This window comes from Grammomys surdaster, unplaced genomic scaffold, assembly GCF_004785775.1.
Source record: "Grammomys surdaster isolate TR1022 unplaced genomic scaffold, NIH_TR_1.0 142, whole genome shotgun sequence".
Taxonomy (NCBI): domain Eukaryota; kingdom Metazoa; phylum Chordata; class Mammalia; order Rodentia; family Muridae; genus Grammomys; species Grammomys surdaster.
Window position 1 is genome coordinate 5099490 of NW_021604600.1, and position 20475 is coordinate 5119964.

Consider the following 20475-nt stretch of genomic DNA (forward strand, 5'->3'; position numbering starts at 1 on the left):
CAAGCTTGTCCTTGGCACGTGAAATTAGGCCTTTGGTTGGGGGATCTAGCAGGTTGAGGGACCCACTGTTCTGAAGTATCAGGTAACAGCAAGCACTGTGCTTTCAAGACTAGTTAGAGTGCAGGAATTGCCTGCTTTAAAAGGCTTTGAAATCCAAGTATCAGACATGTAAATCCAGCTTCTGTCTATATCTGCATTGGTATTGATCCTTTTAAATAGTCTTTAAAGATTAACCTCTCTGAACAGACCTAATGTACTATGGAATGCAGGGAACAGATCTCTTCATTATTAATATAGCTGTTTGGGAAGAAATATCTGGTAGGATCAGGGCATCACATAAAACTTCACACAAGAAAACCTCTTCCCTCTCTCCAGCTGACCCTCTGCCTGACCGGAAGAGAAATCATACATTGCCACTCAGAGGCAAATAATAAAATTGTTACTTTATTTTCTCTCCATTTTTTTAAAAGAAGAATTGTTTGAATAATTTTATCCCTTTAGGAGAATTGACTGTGCTTTCTCAACCAGTCATGATAACAGATTAACAGGAAAAGGCAAGCTACTACTATGCATCCCTCTGGCGACCTGCAGTATCAGTAAGTCAGTGAGCTCTGCCCTTCTACCTCTGTTACAAAAGAGAAGGTTCTGAAGCATGGCACTGCATTCCAGTGATTATACAGATTCAGGGGCCTTGCTCACCAGTGTATACAGCCCTTCAATGTTTATTTTGTAATAAATTGTCAAATGGGAGGCTTGTCAACCATAAGAGGGTCTGGATAGGGTGTCCTGCCTTTGACATGCTCATCCTGGGGGAATATCTAATTTTATTGGCAAGGGTATGGTCACAAAAGCCAGAAAGCATGTGCTTTAGATGGCATTGCACTGGGCTGTTTTAAGGCAGATTCAGTCCTCTACACAAAGACCAACTCTAATAGGTTTAAGGCAGAGAGTACAGGCAGAGATGAGACTGTATGAGGAGCAGTTCCATCATACAGCGTCTCTATACTGTGACCGTAGATGAGTTCAAATTGATTCACTGAGTAACACTGCACACACTGATCAGCGTAAACCTACACGATATTTTCACTTCTCTTCTTTTACAATGTGACAGGGCATCGTTGACCATCTGCTCATGCCTGAGAGCACACTGGAGCATGATGGAGACGGTAGAGGTCAGGTGCCTGCCCACTTTCCTTTAAATTCCTCTGACACAAATGTCCTGAAAAGGGTTTTTGAGAAACCAGTTGTTACACATATCTGGCAGAAAGCTTTGGTTATTGCTGCAGAAATTTCAGTGGGCTCAAGATTCTCTCGAACCATTTCAAAAAGAGGCCAGTTATAATCCACACAGTGTGGATCTGTGGAATCAGACGAGAATCTTGACAGTTTGTAGATGTTTTTTTAGAAGCAATAACAAATAGATTGTTGGTCACTATGTAACTTCTAGGCTGCCTAGGGTTTCCATGTTATCAGATTCTTTCTATAATATTATAATGGTAAAGATAATGTAATGCCATTTTTTTAAAAAAGTTTTTTTTCCATAAGGAGCATTTTGAAATGGATCATTAACTCATTTTATGAGTACATTAATGCTTTGAGTGCTGTGAATAAATAGTGTATCAACCTACTAGGGCAAAAATTGATGCAGTAAAGAATAGCACCCAGTGAACATACTTCTGTAAACTGTCACTCATCTCCCCAGCTTGGCTTAAATAAACAACACAAAACCTTTGTGGTTGTGAGCTGCACCCAAATATTTGTACATGGTTGAATTTGTGCCAGATTCAGTTCGTTTGTGGTCAAGTAGGATTTGTGAGTGGGGGGGTGAGGTGGGGAGCAGCAATCATAATTAGTCAAATAAAGTTTGTATTTAATTCTTGTAATGTTTAATTCTTCAGCCAAATTCAAAACTAGGGTCAATGTCACATAGCCGCTTGTGTTCCAATTAGGGTCTAAATTATCATCTAGTCTATGAGTTTTCTATGTCGGTGGAATAATGTAGATTAAGACATACATCAGTGGGTGGCATGGGGAATATTTATTCAATATGCTTGTCCTGTTCTTGTAAGCAAAAATATGGTCCTCAATTCAGAGCAGTAACGAAGGGGACAGGATTACTGGTGTGTAAGCATCCTAAAGACATTCTGATGGAGGCTGGTAATCAGTACAAATTGTAACAGCCGTAGAAGGCGTTGCTCTGCAGATGGCTTTATTCTTGAGCACTCAGAACCATCTGGCACTTTGGGGCTGAGCCCAGCTCCACCACGGCAAGAACCCATATTTGCTCTGCATTGGCACAGACTCCAGAGTCAATGGCTCCTTGACATTTTGGACTCTCCGTCATATGGCAAGTCCAGCTGCAGAGCCTGCTCTTTCTACAGTGCAGGGAAGTGGCTCAGATGAGGTTGCCTTTTGTTGAAGAAAAGGTCACCTCAGGGAGTCTGGAAGCCTTGGCTTAGATTTGTAAATTACACATGGCACTATGGACCATTTCTGGGAGATTTAGTGAAGTACTTGCAGTATGGTAGAATATAAGCATTTTACATGGAAAGATCTGAGCTTATGTTAAGATATGGGGCAATTACTGATACATTCAAATGGCAGAGGCTTTATTCAACCTGCTCCTTTTTTTCCCTACTTATAATAAGCCTTAATCAGCACTAGAGCTGGGCAGATATGTACCCTCTAAGCTATTAGAATCTATAACCCCGAATTGTAATTCACCATGTTCCATCTGGGCTGCTCAATTCAATTGGTCTGCCCTTATGGCTTTCATGACTCACCTAATCCATGCCTTCTTCCTTCTCACCTTCTCCCTCTCCTCATGATTTGTCTCAGAACCCAAGCCAGGGAACCTCAAGCCCTGCCTGTCTCAATTCTGCCCAGCTATAGGCTGCAGGCATCTTTAGTCACCAATCAGGGATAACCTGGGAGGGGCAAGGTCACATAGTGTCACTTGGGTCTATGTGCAGATTCTCTCATCCTTGGGGGCAATCAGGTCTTAGGGGCCAATATTTTACAGTATATAACAAAAGACCAAACCTCAACACAGACTCACACAAGTTAAAGCTCTTGCCCCAGTGCCAAGCTTTATTATCCATTCCAAGTCATCACAGCCCAGACTTAGCAGGGGAAATCCCAGGGCCACCAACACTGCTCTTCATATCTCTTAAAACGCCTCCTTGTATACATTTAGACTATCTGAAGCATCACACTATACTGTGATTATTTTCTTTCCTCCAAAAGACTATGATATTTCTGAAGTCAGCAAACTGTGTGTTCATCTTTCTTCCTAGAATCCAGGACTTGGGGGACATATCTTAGATATTCAATAGATTAACTGATTAATTCTGACACTTTCTTTGGGGTTATACTACGTAAATAGCATCATAAGAAAGCCAATGAACTATGATTTCAAGACTGGAATTCTAGACATCAACATTTTTATTTATCTATATTTATTACAGTCCATGGAGATTAGCATCCTTTTATGACTGACTATGATGATACAGTCTTCCTATTACTCTTTCCAGGTGAATTAGTAACTTGAAAGTATCTTGGCTCCAGTGTTTCCTAGGTCATGTGATTTTGAACTAGATTTTGTGATTCTCTGAAACCTCAATTTCTTCACCTCTAAAATAGGGTAATAATACCTAATCTTCTCTGAGGTAGTACATTTCATGAAATTAGCATACAAAGAAAGAACACTGTGACTAATATTCTAAGCCACTTACCAGGTCTTGAAAAGAAGGCTGGTCCTTCCCTCTTCCTCTGCAGCATAACTTTCATTAATCTCTCCCTGGAACCACTTTCTTCTTGGAAAACAGGGCTTCATTCCAGTTATCCACTGCTATATATGATCTATCCCTAGAGGGTTGAAATGACTCTTTCTGATTTCCTACAATTCTACATTTTGACTCAGCAAGACAAGTCTCATTTATGGTTTCTTAGGAAGTACCTGTGGCTGCCTCTGGAGGCTGGAACTAACTCATGCTGCTGGGAGTAGACATTCTGCTGGGAGCTGTTCATTGGAGACCCTCGTGAGCTTTTTCCATATTCTCATAATCAGGTGGTCTTTGCCACATGGAATTTTCATAGGGTAGCTGATTTCAAAGGAGAAGGGCTCACAGGAAATTACACCGTTTATAAGCCAACCCTTAAACTTACATCATTTCTACATCATCCTGTTGGTCAGAGCTGCGTCTCGGGCCAGTTCAGAAGGAGCTGATTGGGTGTGAATAGCATGAGGTGTGGTTCATGGTAGGGAGCACTGTTAGAATCTATGCTCTGAGCCCTGTTACTCCACCAGCTCAGCTTCTTTGGAATAGCTTGTGGGGATCTGTCTCATGATTATCTATATTTAGTGACCCTAATCAGGTTCATTCTTGCAGTCATGGCTGTTAATGGATTCGGTTACTCACATGGCAGCCTGCATCAGTGGCATGCACAAGTATCTGATTATCATGCAAGTCTTGAACTGCATTGTCATCCCAAGAAAGTGACTATTCAATCCAAGGTGATCGCCTTGACACGGCTTGAACTTAGATTTAATGGGTTTTGAATAGGCCTTCTCAAGCTGGCCCAGGCTTCTGGAGTATATATCAGGCATTCTTGAGGCAGTTGACAGTAGTTTGCTTCAGTGTGAGCATTCTGTCACTATAGATGAGTTAAATTAACAGCTCCCAACTGTCAAACATGTAAGGCAGATTTCCATGTATTTAGTTTTAAAATCCCCCAGTGAATGCATGTTTATCAGAAAATTTAAATGACATAGAAATGTTAAATCAGAAAGGCCCATCACATACCCATCCTAATTCATTGCCATTCTCCTGAGGTATCTACATTTTTAATGCCTGGGTCTCCATCTTCTGATACTGTTTTCTATGCTTTTGCAAATTATGTTTATGGGCTTGCTACTTGTTAAGCAAAATTTGGATCATTCAGTCAGCTGGAAATTCATTTCTATTCACTCAGAAATTATTTACTGAGAGCCAGTATGTTCAAGACCTTACATTTCAAAAGTAACACATTTTTAAATGGTTTTTTTTAATTTTGAGGTTATAATTAAATAATTCTCCCCTTGCCTTTCCTCCCTCTAAACCCTGCTACACATCTTTCCTTTCTCTCTTTCAAATTATTAGCACATTTAAAAAATTATTGTTTCATGCACATATATTTATGTGTTTATGTGGGTATATATTCTTAAGCATAACCTGCTTAGACTGTATAATGTTACTTGTATACTATGTATGTTCTCAGGGCTGAACATTGGTATTGGATAACCAGTTGGTGTGCACTTCCCTGGAGACTATTTTTCCAATTTTCAGCATTCCTTGGTTGCCTGTAGCTCTTTGTGTAGTTCTGAGGCCATATTGGGTTTACCCTTATTCGTATTAGCATATATATTGTTGGTCTTGTTAAGCTCATGGTTAGACAGCCATGTTGATATGGTATAATGGGTATAGCTTCAGACATTACTAGGAGATGCAATCTCACAGCCAACTTTCTGATACTGTTTCCCATTTAATAATCTGATAAACACACACACACACACACCAAAAACCAAACAAACAGTGAGCATCTTTGGGTATATGTCTTTGGGTACACACACACATTTTAAAAACAAAGGCAGTGGTGGTGCACGCCTTTAATCCCAGAACTTGGGAGGCAGAGGCAGGCAGATTTCTGAGTTAGAGGCCAGCCTGGTCTACAGAGTGAGTTCTAGGACAGCCAAGACTACACAGAAAAACCAAAAAAAAAAAAAAAAAAAAGACAATTTTGGATATGAAATGCCATGCAAAAGGTTTGTGGGTTGAAGGTTTGGTCCCAAGTTAGCAGTTCTGTTAATAAGTGTTTGGGGGTCCATCAGGATGGCTCATTGGGTAAAGCTACCTGCCACTAAATTGAGGACCTAAGTTTGATCCCTAGAACCAACATGGTTGAAGGGGGGAGCAGCTTCCTCTGCCTGCTGATGTGTGCTGGCATGTGCATATCCAAGCATATAACTCCTAACACTGAATAAATAAAGTGTAGTAAAACCTTACCAAGAAGTGAAGACTTTTACCTCAACAACAATTAGTGCATTTTAATGTGTTCAATGCTACCCGGACGATCAGGCCTTTATTGGAGGAAGTAGCATGGAGGGATCTTTAAAGCTTTTATCTTGTCCCCAGTCATTTTGTCCCACCTCTCTTTTCTTCTGTCCTTTTTATCTGCTATTAGGTGGGTAGCCCTACTCTGCCACACCCTTCTGTTATGATTCTCTGCCTCATCAGAGCCCCAGAGCAGTGTGGAGCCTGCCTTGAACTAAAACCCTGAAGTTCAGTCTTTCCTTCCTCAGCTAATTTCTTGAGATATGTTTACGACAGTGAGGGAAAGTTGACTCATGGAGTCTAGTAAGTGGAAACACTGGGTTGAAAAGAAGGCCAGTTTATAGTTGTGATTGATTATTGCTGAAAAATTAATTTCAAAATACAGGTGCTATGGTCTAGCGTGTGATAACCGCAGTGACTCCATTTTCTGAGGGTGCTGGGCATTGGCTCTCTTTGCACTTCTGCCAATCTGAAGGCTTCTGAAACACCTCTTTACTCTTTGTCTTTTCTAGACTCATTCTCTGCTTTCTTCACCATATCCCTCAATGTGTTTATGTAGTGTATTCACATGTGTGTCCGTGGGCCCATGTGTCCATGCAGAACTCAAAGAATGATGTCAAATGGCATGTTTTATCTCTCTCTCTATTTTATTCTCTTGAGGCAAGATTCTCCACTTAGCCTGGAGCTAGACTAGTAGCCAACGAGCCTCAGCCACTCTCCTTTCCCTGCCCCTCTCAGTACTGGCATTAGAGGCATAAGCAGTTATGTCTGGCTTTTTATGTGAGCGACAGGAATTCAGACTCAGGTCCTCACACTGGCACTACAGGTGTGTTTACCATTGAGCCTCCAGCACCTGTTGGTTTTGATGTTTGCTTGATCATTTATTTGTTTGTTTGTTTGTTTGTTTGAGTCTCTATAGCCCAAGCTGGTCTTGGATTCCTAACTTTATTTCAGCCTCACATGCTGGGATTAAATTGTGCTTTTAAAAGCATTATTGCTAGAGATTGGATATGGCTCCTGTAAGGCACAGCAACAAGTTTAACAGTGACTTAGCAAATAAGGATTTATTTATTTATTTATTTATTTATTTATTTATTTTTACCCACCAACAATTCTAGAGTCAGGAAACTGTTGGCATTTGTTCGTGGGCTCAGGCTTGTCAGCCCTGGGCTTTCTAAGTCTCTCCGCTACTTTCTCCCGAACAGTGACTAGCAGGGCTAGTATCATGTTGGTTTTATTGCTTCATTTTGTGTTGTTTAGTAGAAACCTAAAGTTTTTCACAATTCCACAGGGAACTTTTTAATGTGTTCAGTGGGAGAAGAAACCCAAATGAGGTTGATCAGGAGTTAGAGAGGCCCGGTTACTCCTGCTCTGTCATTAATACTTGGTGTGATTTTCAATTTCAGTTGTATCCTTTCTGTTTGCTGTCAGTATCTTAGGATTATATTGTCTTTCACTCACAGATGCTTATATTTTTAAAGATAATTGAAGTGTACTGCACACACACACACACACACACACACACACACTTTAAAATGATAAAAATAAAAGATTTTGGCCCCTCTGGAGGCTGAGGTGTTGGATACCTTGGCAAACCACCTGCCATGGGTGCTGATTCCTATGTTTGGATCCTCTGCAAGAGCAGTATATGCTCTTAACTGCTAAGATATCTTCAGTCCCCTCCAAGGTGTGCTTAGTTTTAATTTTACACATTTTTAAAGTCAATGTATATTAAATCCTACTCATGATTTACTGTGGGAAATGATTTTTATTCCCTCCTCTTCCTGAGTTTTCCCAGCATCATTGTCTATGTACCATACTCAGAAGAACTGAGCTGTTCACAGAGCCTTGTTCTTTCAATGACTGCAGCTTCTGGCATGTTCTGATGCTAAAAGAAGGTAGATACCTTGTGAGCTCAGATTGTGTTAGTGGCCAGGCACAAAGCATTTGCTCTGCAGAGTATTTGAATTTCTTTAAAGCACTAAATTGAGAGTCTTAGTGGGTAGCTCCGAGACTGTAGATTAACACACTTGATCACAAGTCAAGGAATATAGTTCATCTTTCAATCGGTTTATGACCTGGTTTGTTATGTTTATGGCCGGACATTGCATTTGTTTATTTATTATTGTTGAGATTTTTTCTCATAAATTCTCAGTAGTGTCCGGAAGACATGCTGATTTATCTCTCATATAATTAATCTAATCTCTTGCTTATTTGTTAAAAGTAATTTGATTTTAACATTTTTTACAAGTAGAATATTATCACCTGTGCAAGTAATGACAATTTGTGGTTTTCTTTGCATTTTAGTAACTTCCAGTTTTTAAAACCATACAGTGTTGAGGGTGGAGAGATGGCTCAGCAGTCACAAGCACTGGCTGCTTATGCAGAAGACTCAGGTTCAACCCCCAGCGCTGACATAGTGTTTCACCTCCAACTGTAACTACAGTCCCAGGGGATCCAACACCCTCTCCTGTTTTCCTCAGGTACTGCACACATGTGGTGGACAGACATACATGCCAGTAAGACACTAATGAACATTCTAGAAGAACTCTACCATGCCAAAAATAGCTAAAATAACTTGAATGTTAATGATGATCATATTTTATTGGAGTTTTAAGAGTAATAATTTTACTGTATAATTGTCACTGTGATATTCAGATACTTATAGATTTGAACTCAATATTTTTTATCAGAGTGAAAAAAAATCCCTTGTTTTTAAAGCTTACCAGCATCTAATAATCCTGCAGAGTTTTGTTTAAAACTTCCCTTTTGTTTAGTGAAGGTAGTGATTTTCTCAGAAATAGAAATGGACTGTTAACACACTCCCAAGAACACCCTCTTCCTTGTTTTTGATTTGAGGATGCTAACCCTCAATTAAACACTGCTAAACTATACTATACCATACCATACCATACCACACCACACCACACCACACCACACCACACCACACCACACCACACCACTGCTAACATAAAATCATTGGTTTATTATTTGTCAATGTTGGCATTCATATTTATGTACTAAATTCATGCATTCTTTGGAGAATGTTTATATGTGGTGAGACACAGTTTAGTGTCAGTTTTATGTTAGTCTTTGGCATGATTTGAGTAGTCTTGAACTGCTTCCCGGTGTTCTGAAATGGTTACAGTGCATTGCTCACTTGGGACAGGAAAGCCAGCAGACCTCTGTCATTACGCATAGCACCGCCCCGAGGACGAGTGTCCACTCAGGAGAGTTATATGCAGGCTCAACCCCTCCCACTTTGAGTTTACATTAGAATATAAAATTTTTCATACTTATTTACGTTTTCATACTTATTTAAGTTTTAAAATTTCAAGTTTATGTCTGAAAATTTACGTGGAGTGTAATGCTTGGTACGTTTGTAGAGACAGTTCTTTATCATTTGTAGCGTTGTGATCCTGCTCTTTATCCCTTAATCTTCAGGCTCAGAAGTCTGCTGTAGTTTATTGCTCTTTTGACAAAGCTAATGCTTCATTTCATTGCTAGCAAGTTCCATTTGTCTTTTGTTTTCTGTTTTACTTATTTCTGTTTTTATTTTTATTTATTTTTTTCCTTTTACTTCTGTTAGGCTTTTAAACAAGCCTTCTTTATCCAGGCTCCCTGAGTTGAATTTTAGCTCAGGCCACTCATTCCAATCCTCTCTGATTTCTAATACACATTTAAAGTTACAGCATTACTTCAGAGTACTGCTACCCTGCATCATTTAGATGTGTACTGCTCACAGACTCCATTTCCGAATAAGTTGTAACTTCAGGTTTAAATTTCCATGTAACCCAAGGATGATTTAGAAAACCATTCAAAATCTCCAAATGGGTAATTTTGTGATGTTAGAAGCATCTAAATTTATAGAGTTGTTTTCTTTATGTACCTTTAACAATTCTATTCTCTTTGGAATTTATTTAGATTTTCCTTCTGACCTAATAAGAATGTTAACGTTTGGATGTACACCGTTGCTTGCATATGGTGTGGATGCACCCCAAGGGTTTGTGCCTTGAATGTTGATATCCATTGTAAGACACTGAGAGGCTATAAGCTTTTTATGATTGCAGAGTTGCAAGGTGGGACCTTGAGGGGGCGCTCAGAGTTAGATAAGTGGGGAGCTGCTATGATAAAATGTTAGCATTCTTATAAGGAAAAGAAGAGGACCTCCTCTCTCCTCTTTTTCTCCTCCCTCCCTCCCCCCTCCCTCTCTCCCTCCATATCTTTCTGGACATGTGATTCCTTGTGTCACCATGGGATTCTGCAGGTAAGGCCATCTATATACAAATGGACTCTTGACCTTCTTCCTCCAAAACCTGAGGCAAAATAAAGTGTTCTCCTTTAAAATTCACTTATCATGTAGCAGTCTGTTATTGACAACAAAATTGGACCAATCTAATATACAGGCAGGTGTTGACACAGACACGTATATTTGTATAGGCTGAAGTATTTACAACAAGCAATCTGGTCAAGCCAAATTTTCATTGTTAAAATTGTTCTTTCTATAAGAGTCTTGATTCATGACTCTCTGAGCAGGATATTTGTCACCTACTCCGTAGAATTCTGAGTGATTCGAGTGAGATGCACACACATGCATGTGCATATGTATGCTCTGTTGTTTCACGAATCACCTTCCATGATGCTTGGAGCTTCTACAAGTACCATGTCTTTTGTTAGTTCAACATCTGTCTCTTATGGCAACTCTAAGTCTATAGTCTTCTCACTTGTTTTACTAATCCCATTTATTGTTTTGCTCTTTACTTGAATGACATTTTGCTGTTTTATTTTTAATTATATTCTATAACACTGTTATGTTTCATTATAATGAATATAGAGATGCCTTCTTGTAAAAATCATTAATTATGGAATCAAAATTTAAAATCCTATATGGAGAAAAAAGCATGGGTCTTGAACTTCTTGACAAATTCTACTTTGCCTTTTAGATGAAGTTTGAGTATTTCCTCCTTTCTGAAACATTTATAGAAATAAGTCGGGTCCAGGTCAACAGAGCACCATCTCTTCATACTCCTCCTCATGTGAACTCATGGAAATGAAAAGACGTATTTCCTTATTTCATACTCTCCCAGTTTTCTTCTCAATAGTATCCCAATACTGTCATTCTGAATTTTCAATGTGCCTGTGCATGTGTGCATGTGTGTGTAAGTGTGTGAGTATGTGTGTATGTATTTGTACATTTTTGAGTGTTTGCATGCCATGGCATAAGCTCAGGTGTTGGTCCTCACTGGGCTTCATGTCAGGCTAACTGGCTTGTGAGCTTCTGGGAGATTCTCCTTTCCCAGCCTCCCATCTTGCAGAAGGGATGAAAGGGTTACAAAGGTATGTTAAAGGATTCAGATTTATATATGATCCTGGATCCTAAACTCTGATCCTCACATTTGCACATCTATTTATCGGTATCCTCACTATTTCCATTATTATTCTGTAGAGACTTGGACTGTCTGAGGTCATCCCTCAAGTACAGAAGTTCTCAATCTGTGGGTCACGACCCCTTTGGGAGACCAGCAACCCTTTCACACAGGTCACCCAAGACCATCGGAAAACAGTTATTTATAATATGATTTATAAAAATAGCAAAATTAAAGTTGTGAAGAACAATAAAAATAATTTTATGGCTGGAGATAATCTCAGCAAGAGGAACAGTTTCAGCATTTGGAAGTTTGAGAACTAGTGCTTTAGTATCTGGGTTACTTGCCAAGTGGAAAAAGGTGTTAACTTTTCATACAAAGTCACAGGGATGAGAAGAAGGCAGTGCTCCTTTTCGGCACCTCTGTGGGCCCTTATTGTGTCTGGAAACTATTCTACATTAAGAAGGGCAAGAGGAGTAAGGTCAGGATAGATGAACAAGAACAGATTTTGCACAAGCATCAATTATGTGCAAAGGAAAGTTCTGTGTCTATTTTCTCATTCCAAAGTGTTAGGGAATCAGGTCTTTTTTTTTTTCTTCAAAAGTTTAGTAACTAGGTTTTTAAAAGAGTAAACCTTAAGGAAAATGCACTCAAGAAAATTTTTTCTATGGAAAATGAGAGATGGCTAAGAACAGAGCCATTAAACACTGCATCATATCCCTGTATGGGCAATGAGCTCCACTGGGAATTTAGGCTACATGCTTGCTTTTCTATGAGATGACTGGCAGGCTGGGAGCCATGCCTGGGTTGTTTGGCTTTGTGTTTGCTGTTTGCTTTTCATCCTTGATTGCACGGAGGAGGGCATGTTGCATGGTATCAGTGCTGTTTCCCATTGTTTATCTCTGTGAAAATTCATTTTTATGAGGTACTGCATATCAGGTTGGATAATGACCTTCTGGTTTCCCTGTGCTCCAGGGTGCCACCTTTCCCTGTCTCTGCTGCATATACACTCTGTCTCCTGTTGCCACCACCTAATGGTCTCTTTTCTAAATGATTCCCATTACTATTCTCTATTCTTATTGCTCTGGAGGCTTCCCTGTGATCTGCCAGCCCCATCTTTGTCCACCCTAGTAACCAGAGGTATATTACATACATTCTCCTTTGGAAAAAAAAACATTGCCAGAGCTTACTGCTAAGTAGAGGCAAGTGGGGTGAGGAAGAGCACTTTCAGGAACAAGGAAGCATATCTGGAGCTCAGATGTCTGAAACATGGTGTGTCATGTAAATAGCCATGAAGTGATCTTGTGTGGACACACTTCCAAAGTGTCCATTCTGCTGTGCTACTGGCAGTACTTGTAATTTCTTAGTGATTAATACAATGCACATTTTGTAACAAAGTGTTAATAGGCTTGGCCATGAATTAGTTACAGTCATGGGTAGTTAAGAACTGGGCATTGAATCTTCTTCTATTCTATTCACTTAACAATGGTACCATAAGTGAGTTCTGTATTATCTAGTGTTATAGAAGAGAAGGTTGGGCGTTGAGGATCTTAACGGACTCATCATATAAAACTAGTGGTGAGGCTTGTAGAACTGGGATTCAAATCAAGTCTATTTAGTTCAGCAAGATAAGGCTAGATGCTTAGAATTGGCCAAACAGCCAGTCTGAACAGTAAATGATACCCCACTCTTGTCCCTCCATCACTGTGGCCTTCATGTTCTTCTCTCTGCATCCTCTTTCCTGTTTGTCTCCTCTTGGACTCTCATTCCTTTGAAATTTCTGAAGCCCTAGCTTTCACTTATTCTCCTAACTCCAGGAATGACTTCTCTCTGATCACCTATATACACTGAAGGCTTCATGTTATCCACAGCCTGATTGTTTCTTCTACCTACAGTGACACGTACACTGGAGCTCCTGTGTGTTTGACCTACAGAGCTTCCACATTTCAGTTACTAGTTGAATAAATCATCTATGCTACATGACCCTCAGCCTTGTACCACCCTGACACATACAACTCAGGAAGGACAGAAAATCCCATCCAGTGTTCCTAGCACCCCTTCATCCCTACCTTGCACAGTAAGACAAGAAACTGGTTCCTTTTTTCTATTAAAACAGATTATGTCTGATTGCATTTAAACCCCAAATGGCCTGTCACTTTCAAGATGATGGCAGAGGCACTTGTAGATCTTCATTTGTTGAGCAGATACACCAAGTCTCCAAGACCACACAAAGCAACTACTATTCCTATCTTCACTGTGCAGAAGAGATAGTGGATATTTCGAGAGGTCAATCATGTCTCCAGAATTCTAGATCCAGGGAATGGTGCAGCAGAGAATCAGGCCCAGAGAGTGGGTCCAGAGCCCTTGCAGGCCGACTTACCACTTTGTCTCATTTGACCCCACTCAAGACACTCAAGACTTTCTGAGGTATGCACATTTTTTGAGAGTCTCTTGGGCTTCTTGACCAACATAATTGGCACATTGGATCATGGGAGAGAGGTTATAGCCACCCACCTAAGAATAATATATAAGAATATAATTAATGCTTACATTAAGAGTAAGAAATATCTGCCCCTAGAGGCTTTGCAGGTGTGGCTGCTGTGGCACATGTGCATCAGTAGGTGGCAGAGAGGAGAGAGCCTATGTTCACACTCAGTGTTCTGACCTATGAACATCTGAAAGACTAGTAGCATAACAGTTCCTGAAAAACGTTAGCCTGAGACCACTAACCATCCAGCTCCAGGAGACCTGGACAGGGAGCTAGCCTGAGACCACCACCAGTCTGGCACCAGGCAGGCCAGGCAGGAATCTCAGGACAGGAAGCAGGCTGGAGACTAGAAGGACCTGCTTGGGACCACAAGCCCTGGGTGAGAGTGAGCCAGAGATAGGTGACCCTCTCAAGGGACCACTGGGGCAAGCTGTGTGAGGAATAAACCCAGGACAACCACCAGACTGGTACCAGGGTGCCTGGACAGAAAGCTAGCCTGAGATCACAACTAGTCCACATAGGAAGACTGGGAGCAGTTCAGACCATGCTTGAGATGACCCTTACCAGATGTCACAATGCACAAACAGGGTATAGCACTCCTGAGACCACTTCTGAGACAACCCCAGACACAGACACCCTGGGAGCCACTAAGAGGAGTAAGAGAAAGTAAGTGGTAGAGAATTGAAAGAGAATAAGAAACAGAAGGATATGAACACAAAGGAGAGAGACAGAACCGGACACTCAAGGGTAATGAGGAAAAGGGAGTTGTGCGTAGCTGGCGATGCCACCAAGGAACATGGGATAGTCCTGGTCTGCCACCAGGGGTCATGTCTGGGTCCATGGCCCTGCAGCAGCAGGGTCTGATACCATCAAAGCCCAGGCAGATGTTGATGTGTGAGGGTTGTGTGGAACTGGTCTTACCTGCTACCTAGGCATCATGGGATAGCCCTAGAGGCTTGGGAGCAGGAGAGCTGACCCTGCCCTTTTACCTCCAAGCTGCAGTATTGGGGTAAGTGGCCAACACACATTGAGTGAGTTGTGGGTGAGCCAGCCTGAGGATTTGAGCATGAGAAAGCTGGACCTACTACCCATCTTCCTGCAGTGGCATGGACATCAGAAAGATACTCTCCTTCCCCCTCACTCCTTACCACTTACAGCAAGTGGAAGACCTGGCCCTGGGGTCATTAGAGCAGGAGAGCTATCCTTGTCTTTCTCTAGCTGCAGCCCTTTGGAGAGCAGCTTCTGCACCTCTCCTGGGCAGCACTGTAGAATTGGGCCTGGATGTGGGGGTTTCAGGTGAATCATCCCCAAGGACATAAGTGTGGGACAGCTGGCCCTGCCTCTTGTCTGCTGTGCTGTGGCACAGAAGAGGGAGAGACATTCTCCTCCCCTTCCTTGTCCCTCACCACCTATGGCAGACTGCAGAGTTAGCCCCAGGGTCATGAGAGTGATAGAATTGGCCACATGCCTCACCAGCTGCAACACTTGGTTGAACAGACCCTGTAACTAACCTGGGCAGCAAAGTAGAGCTGGCACTGGTTACAGGGATTTTGAGGAAGCTAGTCTTGAGGGCATGAGAGTGGTAGAGCTGGTGGTCTGACTATCTCAGACACCTCTCAGACCCAGATCCAGAGCTTTGAATTGGCCCATCACAACATCCACCCCATCAATGAACTGCTGGAGTGCATGAAGGGGCTAGTCCTACAGATCCATTACTATAGGACCTCCATGACACAGGGCAACAATAGGGTAACCAAAAGGAGTTCCAATGATGTTCATATTGATAGAATAACAGAAGGCAGAGGCCTTGTATCAGATCAGTGAGTCATTGGAATGAACATTTGTAAGCAAAGAAGTGGACAAAGGGTATACTGTGGGAAATACTGTGACACATTGCAGCTTCCATAATGAGGTTTTTTTTTCCTTTGTTGGGGAGGAAGTTGCAAGGGTGGAGGATGGGTGTGAGGGGAGGGAAAGATGAGTGAGATTAGGTCTATGATGTGAAATTCACAATAAAAACAATAAAAAGTTAAAAAACATAAATAAAGCCCAGGTAGTGTAGGTATTTATTATCGTCTTTATTATACTTATTGGTTATATACCAATATGCTAGCATTTTCTTAGAGCTTGGGGGAATTTTGTTAAGCAAATGACCGAAATTGTCCAGATTCTACAACTTGAGAATCAAAAAGAAAACTGCATCAAAATTATGCATTGCCTTGGACAGAAATTTCTTTCAGGGACTCAATCAACCACAAATACTCATCTCCTTCATGTGCTGAGTGTTTTTCTACTCAAAGTGCAGAATAATATGATCATGGGGTGATTCTAGCTGCAATAAGTCTTACAGGAAACAAAGGCCCAAGCCATTACAGATGTGACTACACCAATAGGACTCACATCTGAACTGAGTTAATTATACCAGAATTGCTCATTCCCACCATTCCTCTGTTTTTTCAAGCAACTCAGTGACTTTGTAGGGCTGTTGGTATAGTCATCAGTTGTTTGGTTGGGCATTAGTAAACACTGCTGAGTTTCAGTTCTCAACAGAAGAGAAGTCAGTAAATGAAGGCAGCTCTCGCAGGGAGATTTTTTTAGAGCAGAAATGATAATGGGATAGGAGTTTAGTCAAAATATTTGGTTGGCTTGCAAACATCAAAGCCATAAAGTTTGAACGCCTGAGAACATTGGCATATGATGTGTTTAATTTTATTTCTATTACTGATAGGTGAAACATAGTTTTTTAAAAATGTAGATTGAACTGGTTGAGACTGGAAACATTGCAGAACTTAGATTTTTATTTTTGTTTCTGGAATCTTTCAAATTCATCATGAAATATTTTGGTGATGGGATCCAAGTTTAAGCTTGACATTTACTTCTGTTTTATGTGTGAGTGTACATGTATCCTAAATGTAATTTCACACAATATTGTTTAGTACTTTTATGACTGAAAGAAGGCTTGTGTGTGTGAACTGAAACACACTCATGTGTGTGCACTGAGCCACCTTTAAGCAAGGGAAATAGAAGGTCCACACATCATCAGAATTTCCACTTACATCCTTATATTGTCACTTAAAGGGTTTAGAGCTTAATTTTTTTCTCATTGTTATTAGTTCTTTGAGAATTTCATATAGTATATTTTAATCATATCTGCTCTCCTCTCAGGTCAGCTCTCCCTTCTTAACTGACCAAACTTTGTGTCCTCTTAAAGTAAAACAGAGAAAGCAAACAAACTAAAATACAATTGTGCTGCCCATTTACTCTTGGGTATGTTGAGCTTGATCAACCTACTCAGGGCCACAATCTTAAGAAGATAGATGCTCCCTTTCCCAGCAGCCATCAGTGTCCAGTAGCTCCTCAGTTAGGGGTGGGACTTCATGCCTTATTCCCAACCATGTTTTTAAAGTTAGGGTTTCACTGTGTAGCCTGTTCTGTTCTGGAACTCACTCTGTGTACCAGGCTGGCCAAAAAAACCCACAGAAATATGCCTGCCTCTGCCTCCCACATAATGGGATTAAAAGTGTATGGCACCACCGCCCACCCAGCTACCTACCTTCCTCGTGGTACTGGGAATTTTCTGGCTTGAGCATGCACAGGTCTTATACTTGGTGTCCCAAATGCTATGAATTTATTTGCACAACTGTCTTTCTTTGTATAGAAAACATTATTTCCTTGTGTTCATTCACTGTCTCTGATTTTTAGAATCTTTCTGTCAGCATGTTCCACATGATCCCTGAGCCTTGAGAGGAGGGGATATGATATGGATTTGCATTTTGGAGCTGATCATTCCAAGTTCTCATTTCCTGCATTTTTACTACATGGCCATGTAATGCAAAAAGGACCTTTTCTGATGAGGAATGAGAGATGAGCTAATCTATGGGTATAAGAAAAACTCATTATGAGTTGGTTTAATATATTGTCTGTTTAGCCTAGTAATAGAAGTACCCTCTTCCCTTGAGCCTGTGGCCTGTCTAGCCATAGGTCCTTGACCCCAGTAATGGTTCCATGGATGCCTATCAATTTTTGGAGCAAGATCTAAATCCAATCAGAAAGAGGTTGGTTATTCCCATGACATTCATTTCACTAAGGCACTAGTAGGCATGTCTTTGCAGGATGGTCACTATTGTAGCCCATATCGTTTATAGCTTGGTAAGACTAAAGACTACTTTCCTCCTCTGGAAGCTAACATAGCTCTAACACTATGAAATGAAAGAAGCTTCCGAAGAGTACCAGCTTGATTTCCCCATGTTATGGTTTAAGTACATGGTGTCTTCTACCACAGTGGCTTAGCATCAAGTTCAGTATGGTAACCAAGATCATTGACAGTATCCTGTAATTTGGGGTACCAATGAGACCTCACAGGCCAACAACTCCAGGAGGTAGCTCACTACTAGTTCTGGGCTTTTTGTTTGTTAGACCCTACTAGATACCACAGATCAATGGATTTAGTGGTTTTATTGAGCAGTCTGGCAGAAATTTTGTTTTTCTTCTGCTGAGGCAGGCATTTCAGGACAGCCTGTAATCATAGTGAGAACTTGTCTCCAAAACATGATTTCTTCTGAGTGTTAAGGGAGTTCAGAGTTCAGATCTTTTGGAGGAGATGACAAACCTATACACAGCTATATGAATTTAAACACATACAAAGATTCATGTGAACACTGCCATATGAACTGAGAAATTCTGTGAGGCTGACTCCTCCCTAAATTACCTACAGTTTGTGCTCTGTTCTTATGGTACACCTTCCCAATAGCCGTTGACAAATACCATTTTCTATTCTTCTGTTTGTCTATTCTTCTGTGAATGTCACGTAAGTGGGTTTTTACAGCTTGCAACCTTTTGAGGTTGGTTCCTGTACTCAACATTTCTCTAAGATTTACCCAAGTCTCTTCTATGAGCTGTCTTCTGGAAGAGATTTACTGAAGTTCTTTCTGCTAGTATCCCAGAATGTGCCTTTATGTGAAAAGAGGGTCCCTGTAGCTGTAATCATCCAGGCTCACACGAGAGAAGAGAAGGAAGCCTTCATGTCTAACATCTTCATAAAGAAAGAGTCACAGAGAAGAATGCTGTGTGAAGACAAAGACCACAGGGGGAGCAGAGGCTGCCTGAAGATGGAGGCAGTGATTGAGATGCTGTTACCGCAAGCCAAGAACTCTTGGTCCACCGGTGCCAGGAAGAAACAGAGAGAGATTCCAGCCCAGCACACCACAGGGAACTTGGTCCTGCTGACATCTTGATTTATACTTTTAGCCTCCAGAACTGTGAGATAAATGAACTGTTGTCGTTTGAAGTCACTCAGTTTGTGGCATTCTTGAATAGCAGCCCTAGGAACTTAATACAAACACAAAAGTGGACATTTTATTTTTTGAATATTGAAAAATTCCTCAAAATTTATACCAACAGGGTTAGTAACAAAAACATGGTCCTATAAAACATAGAACAAATATAATGAAAAGACATTAATAATTAAAGACTGCTGAATCAAATCAGCAGAAAAAGATGTGTATCCAGCCAACACTGTGAACTGGGTAGAAGAACTAGCCAGGCTGCAAACAGGGGTAAGATAAAGGCCCTCCCCCATTATCGGTAAACTCAGGCAAATCTGTGTGTATCTGTTATCTACATTTCCAGGATTTCTTCTGCTTATTTTCTATTTTTTAAAACACATTATTCTTTCTCCTCTTTTAAAAGCCTTTGAAGTGTCAAATAACTTCATGTACAAGGATACCTATGCTTAAACCAATCTTGGGACTGTCTTTACAGTATTTTATAAGACAGATGTTTTAGATTATACACTGTCAAATCAGTCAGTGTCTCTCTTGAAATATTTCCTCTGATTGAGATTTCATATTGTATCATGCTTCATATTGTCCCAATATTATAAAACTATTATCATGTATTATTCTCTAATTGCTTTGAAATTTTAATACCAATTTATCTGAAGTCTAATTTTGTGTGCAACAGGATAAATGATGATATCAAGTTTTCCAAATCTGTGTCTGGTTATGCCAACCCTAGTATTTCTTAAACCTGTTGAACCAGGCTTCTTTGGTTTTCTTTTCCAGCTTCCTTACAGTTGTGACTCTGTTTCTAGATGGTTCTGTTTCATCTTCCCAGTCTATTTATTTCTTTTTACTTCAACAACACACTTGTTTCTCCAGCTTCATTATCAGAGTGTAGATTTGTAAAGTCCTTGGTTAGATTCATTTCCAGTGAATTTTAAAGAGTGTGTTTGCAAAAGAAATTGTCTTCCTAATTTCATGTCTCCAAAATATAGAAACAAAACTGACTTTTGTGTGTATTTTATATACCACAACTGCACTGAAGTTGCATATTGATCTTAACAGAAATTTGGTGGAATCCTGAGTGTTTTCTATATATAAGATAATATTCTCTGCAAACAGAGAAAATTCAATTTCTTCTTTTCCATTTTGGATGCAGTTTGCTTTTTTCATTTTCTTGCTTAGTTTCTCTGGAGATGATATTGAGTATTATACTGAACAGAAATGTCAATAATAAGAATCCTGGTTTT

General features: G+C 40.4%; 1 protein-coding gene and 1 non-coding gene across 2 annotated transcripts in view; both read left to right on the top strand.

Moving 5' to 3' along the window:
- Hs3st4 (heparan sulfate-glucosamine 3-sulfotransferase 4) overlaps nucleotides 1–20475 on the top strand; it is a 401599-nt gene that overhangs the window by 139586 nt on the left and 241538 nt on the right. The gene's annotated exons all lie outside the window — the stretch shown is intronic.
- Nucleotides 14026–14157, top strand: LOC114618536. Its single transcript, XR_003710965.1, has one exon. It is a non-coding gene; the product is annotated as a small nucleolar RNA SNORA17 (small nucleolar RNA).